At 28.8% G+C, this 6,000-nt stretch overlaps 1 protein-coding gene across 8 annotated transcripts in view; it reads left to right on the top strand.

The window, feature by feature from the left end:
• The first annotated feature begins 2,481 nt into the window (after positions 1-2,481).
• The window catches only part of LOC142325365 (stress-activated protein kinase JNK-like), a 55,586-nt gene continuing 52,067 nt past the window's right edge, over positions 2,482-6,000 (top strand). For 3 of the 8 annotated variants that reach the window (XM_075367093.1, XM_075367674.1, XM_075367584.1), the window contains exon 1: positions 2,486-2,789. The gene's annotated coding sequence lies outside the window, so the exon portion shown is untranslated. Of the gene's footprint in view, positions 2,790-6,000 lie in introns of all 8 variants that reach the window. The other 5 variants (XM_075367730.1, XM_075367790.1, XM_075367334.1 and 2 more) reach the window with 4 other exon arrangements.

The following is a 6,000-nucleotide window of genomic DNA, read 5'->3' as shown; positions in this document are numbered from 1 at the left end:
AGACTAATTCAGAAGTCCAAAGAAAGTAATTTATGTCATGCAAACAAATACATAATACATTTTCCACTTTTGCTGAAATATATTGTTGTACAGAGTTCAGTTCTGTTAAACTGTTTTTATTTTCAGAGATAATCTTTGACTGTGCAAAGTAAAAAATACTCGGCTGTTGATTAGATTACTAATAAACAGTTTAGTAGCACTATAATAAATTAACACTCCCTTATGTGAAGTAAAGAAATTTCTTTGAAAATATCCAGAAAGAATAGTACATAATTCATGGGTTTGAAAACATTATGCAGTGTGTCAGTCAAATTTTGTAAACAGCAAGGTGACCTTAGACTGTTCTAAGACAATTTTTTTTTAATATATCTATCTATGTTTAAAAATCTTGCGTCATTGTACATCTAGCCAGCACAGCTGAGTATTCATCTAATGAGGGTAAAACAAATTATGCACCAAATACAAATTACAAGAGTTTAATTATTATTCAGAGATGAATAATGTAAACACAGTAATAAACTATATCAGAGATATTGTTTTAAATATTTAAACGGTTATGGAATAATTGTTTACCACATCCAATTTGGAGAACATACTCCTTGTGTACAAACTGGCACAGTACACACAATTTAAAGAAAATTGTATAATTTTCTTACCTTTGTCTATCAGTCTTTTTTTACCTAAAATTGTTAGATTTATGAAAATTAGTCATTTGGTTATATAAAAAGTGTAATAGTGCATTATATCATTCACTTCATATGACATTACTCATTAACAGTTAGAGTAAAATTAAATGAATAAAGTGAAATTATGCGTAGGCTAGGGTAGCATCAGTGAGTATTTTTGCAAGGTGAGGAGCGAACAGTGGAACACATCTGTTTGCCAATTCGGCTTGTACAAGGTATAACAATTATAATTGATAGGCCAAATAAAATTACTTTACTTTTTCACCTTCTCTAACCTACTTTTCCCAGAATCACCATTACCCAGAAATAAATAAAACATAAATTACAAAAGAACATATAGGTTGTTCCATGAAGAAAGAAAACTACTTCAGGAGGTGATTTTACAGCTAAAGATCAGAAAAGAGTCATTTAAATTCGTAGGTCCAGAATTGTTTTTTTGAGTTATGGCTGCCAAAAGATTTTATACTGATTTTTCGCTCCGTAGATAATATAATGCAGTACAAACATCGTTAAATACTAATTATAAAAAATTTAATATATTTTTGTTATTTGATCTAAAAATAAATTATAACTTTTTTATAGAACATTTGTTAGTTTATTTTAAACTTCTTTTGTTTGTGTTACCATTTAAGCACCATTACGAAAATATGCTTTTGACCAATCTAATTAACTCTGGATAAGGAAAACTAATTGATTACTAAAAGCAATTTGTCTACTATTGTTGCATTTAATCTCTTGTTATATTATATATTTATTATGAGTGAGAGTTATTTTATTTAATAAGAGATAGCTTAATAGAAAAAAGGTTTGAATGCCAAAAGTAATATTGAGTTAGATGAAAACTACATAAGTTTGCACTTAATTAGAGAACAATACAGAATTTAAATGGAAGTCAGATGTAACAGTTGAAATAGGCAAAAGTTTGTTCTCTCATAGAAAATACTACATTGGGCGCGTTCTTCACAGCAGGGGGTCTTTAGGAGGGAATTGTAGAGCGAATAGAGTTTAATTAATGGTTACAGCGGAAAACAGGAGCGCCGAAAGTTTAATTCAAATAAGGCAAAGAAAACGATAAAAGCGCGCCATTAAACCATAATTTCGGTTTAACGGCGCGATTTTAGGGGGAAATTTGCCGGAAAATTTTAATCATAAAACTGTAAAACACATAATTTTGTAGACCCTCATACCCAAACAATTGAAAGCACATGGAAACTTGCAAAACACATAAGGTAGAATTGTGGCACAAACAGAACACTGTTATACAGTTATTTGGAGTAGTTTATGCGGCGACATCGCAATAGCGGTCGTGATTTTTTTAACCAAATACTTTAGCCGAAACTGGACTCCATTACAAAGATAATTCTTATTATTTACTGTTTAAATAAACAATAAATTAATTATAATTACTAAAAATGACATTAGGGTTTAGTTACTTGTACCTCACTATCAATTAGTCTCTCATCAAAATGGTGACAACTGAGAAGACCCACATTTTTCTCTTTCAAGTAAAGACCCGATAACAACATTTAAAACTTTAAGGAAAAAGAGGTTAATTCCATCCCATAAAGATTTTAGAAATAAGTCTGTCAGTACCAATAAATATTATGTTTTTTATATAATTATTTTTAAAAAAAATGTAAATAATGTATATTGTATTTTAAAACCCTCACAATGAAGCACGATATATATATATATATATAGATATATATATATATATATATATATATATATATATATATATAAATTACATTGGCCATGGCAAAACACTTGTTTATGTTTGTCTAGTTGGCAATCATAAACTTGCATAAATAACGATTTATTTTGTAGTTGTATACAACTTGTTGATTCGAATTGCTAATTATGTACTTTTATGTGGACGTTTGAATTTTGGTAATTTAGTTCATCCTAGTAGTTCATTGGAGTATGTTTCATTTCGAATATAATGTGTATTAATATTTTGTTTCATTTTGCGTCTTGCACATCATTTATGCAACTAGTAATGACTCATCCCCATTCGTGATGATGAGAACGAAGTTTGGTTTGAAGACAATTCGAAAAATTGATCAAACATTGTGATACTGTTTCTACAGATTGTGAAATTTGGTATTGATATCACTTATTTTTTGTTGCTTACTAAGTTAGTTTTTTCTGTAGTAGATAAGTTTTTACTGATTCAGTAATTAATTTTCAGTTGTGAGTTTTGGTTTTGATGTGCCTTTGAAAAATATGTTCAGTTTCATTTAAGTGTGAATTTAGAAATTATACAGAAGTACTCAAATTTTTTTTATCTAAAGCAGCGAATTATGATTAGGGTTCAATAATTTTAAGGCGATGTTTTTTTTCAGTCGACGTAAAAACGTTGTAAACTTAATTATTCTTAAATAAAAATGTGTGCAAGTAGTTGGTTGTGCATGAAAATTGATTGCAACGTAGAATATAAATATCTGACATTGCTGGTTGTAATTTAGATGAATATATTTACACAGATAGCATTCATGAGATAAATTAATTATCAAAAAGAAAGTGACAGAAAAATGTATTCGAACTGATTGTAATGTCTTTTTAAAGAAGGCCATGAAAGTATTTTCCAAAATTTTATTAGTTTCTACTTGTTATAAATGCAAATTGTGAAAAGTAGAGCATAACTGAAATGCCCTTAGCACAAAATATTGTATTTTATAAGTAGATAACCGATACAATCATACAAAAGAAACTGAAATCATGAATATAAATAGAATATTATATGTATAAAGTTGTTAATATGTCATGATTTTCCTTAGGAAACGTTAGTTCAGTATATGGGATACATTCTTTCAATATTTTTATACCCAAAAACTTCTAATAAAGATAGAAAAAATCAATGTGTGACAATATATGTATAGCAAACAGAAATTGCCATTTTAATAGGCCTGTTTTTGAAAAAAGATTTTTTACTGAATGTTAAATGCTAATGAGGCGTTAAATTTTCAGTAATTAGAAAAATACCATGCATTCAAAAGTCAATAATGTTGGCATATATGTTTTCATTGCACTGTTTGTAATTTAAAAAAATGTATTGTTTTTTATCACTTTTTTATTAATAAGTTTTATATAATTTGTGTATTTAACATTAATTAGACAAAATTAGTGAGCAAAGTGAGTGTAGGTTATGTTGATGTAACCCACCGGGTTGGTCTAGTGGTTAACGCGTCTTCCCAAATCAGCTGATTTGGAAGTCGAGAGTTCTAGCGTTCAAGTCCTAGTAAAGCCACATATTTTTACATGGATTTGAATACTAGATTGTGGATACCGGTGTTCTTTGGTGGTTGGGTTTCAATTAACCACACATCTCAGGAATGGTCGAACTGAGAATGTACAAGACTAACACTTCATTTACACTCATACATATCATCCTCATTCATCCTCTGAAGAATTATCTAAACAGTAGTTACCAGAGGCAAAACAGGAAAAAAAAAGAGGTTATGTTGATGTATGTAAAATTTGTCAGTAGATAGAATCAGCATAATCTAACCAAATATAACCCATGCTTGCTTCACTTCCTAACCTCAACTAATTAACGTTAACTATGGAACTTAATAACAAAAGTAAACTAAATATAATAATTGGACCTTTTCTGTTGAGTGGCAGCATTTGCATTTCTGTTGAAAGGAGTATAAACACTCCTCATTATAAGCTGGATTGACATCATTGTTATCTATTGCCAGCACCACCACCACCACAGTGACTGGCCTGCTGGCTGCAACTTGGCGGTATCAGACTGTTATTAAAACAATAATAATTCAGTATTCGATTGATTACAATATTATTGCTTACTTCAATTTTTTTAAATTAGTTTATTTTACAAATCGGTGTTTATTCAATAATAAACTTACACTATACAATAATAATCAATGTACACTATAAAAAAAAAAGAGTAACTAAAAATATTGAATAACACAAAATATGAAGGATAATTTATTTGGGTGGCATAAATTTTGCAATACATTGAAAAATTTTTTCAAATAAATCTTTACCTCCAGTGTATAATTTTCATTTTGTGTCCACTAGCACATAAGTGTAGATTGTGTAGAACACCTTTGTTTTGCAAGAATTGAATAGCTGTTTTGTTATTGTGAATGCGACCGATCTGTTGTAGTAAATTCATTTTAGCCAATAAAAATTACTTTTTTTATAAAAATAATGACAACTGATAGAAGATTTTAATTCCCATGATTGGTTTCTGAGGAATGGAATATTGTAAATAAATTAATTACAGTGTGGTGGCAGTGGTAATGATACAACATGCAGCTATAATGTCATTCCATCCATTCAGAGGAGTGTTTACACTATTCCCAACAAAATGCAAATGCTGACACTTAATGGTAAAGATCCCAATAATTAACAATACTTAAAAGCAGTACAAATAAAGTGTTTACACATAAGTACCAAAAACTCTCATTCCTATAGCAGCGAAGGTAAATGTTTTGAATTTGTATCAGTACTCTGATTACATTTTTTTCTTTTTTGTATAATGCTTATCCAATGTTTGTTATTAGTTCTTAAATATACTTGTTTGGAATTTGTGGTGACTGATTTCAGTTATTGATGATTGTAATGAAACATTAATGCAATTAAATAAAAAAAAAGAAATTAAACATGTTTTTTAACTATGTATGATATCAGCAAACACAACTAAACACTTGCTTCACTTGCTAACCTCTCCAGTTAACCAAAATATTAAATTGGCCAATTGTTAGGCTGAGTCAATAGTTGTTTACAGTAACTAATTATTTAGTCTGTAAATAATGTATATTATACTTGTACAGTACAAAATTACAAAATGTTTGATGAGGGTATTGTGTAACTTATGAGGGACATAACTGGTGAAAGGTTCATATAGGTTCTTTTCTTTTTTTTGTGTCATAATTGACTTATATTCCCTTCATATATATTAATAAAAAGTAAAAAAATCATCATTATTATTACAACAGAAAGATGGTAAAATGTAAAAACTGCTGTAGAGTGATATTTTTTTGTTTATTGATGATTAATGTGATGACCAGAACAGCTTATGTCAAGATTATTGACTTTTGAATGTCTTCAAATCTTTCCAAATAATTACCATAACTTTTTTAACCTGTAATGGGATTTTTTTTATTCATGATGTACTCATTAACTGTAATTCTTATAGATGACCAATGATATAAAGATGAAATTATGTGGAAAAGATACCAGAGATAGTTATACTGGGATTTGTGTATTCAGAGCCTCATGATCCAGAATTTAGTATTCTAATCATTGTATCAATCAATCCAGTTTAGTAACTTTTCAGATA

This window comes from Lycorma delicatula, chromosome 1 (assembly GCF_047948215.1).
Source record: "Lycorma delicatula isolate Av1 chromosome 1, ASM4794821v1, whole genome shotgun sequence".
In the NCBI taxonomy this organism is placed as follows: Eukaryota; Metazoa; Arthropoda; class Insecta; order Hemiptera; family Fulgoridae; genus Lycorma; species Lycorma delicatula.
This window is presented reverse-complemented; position numbering and strand designations above follow the sequence as displayed.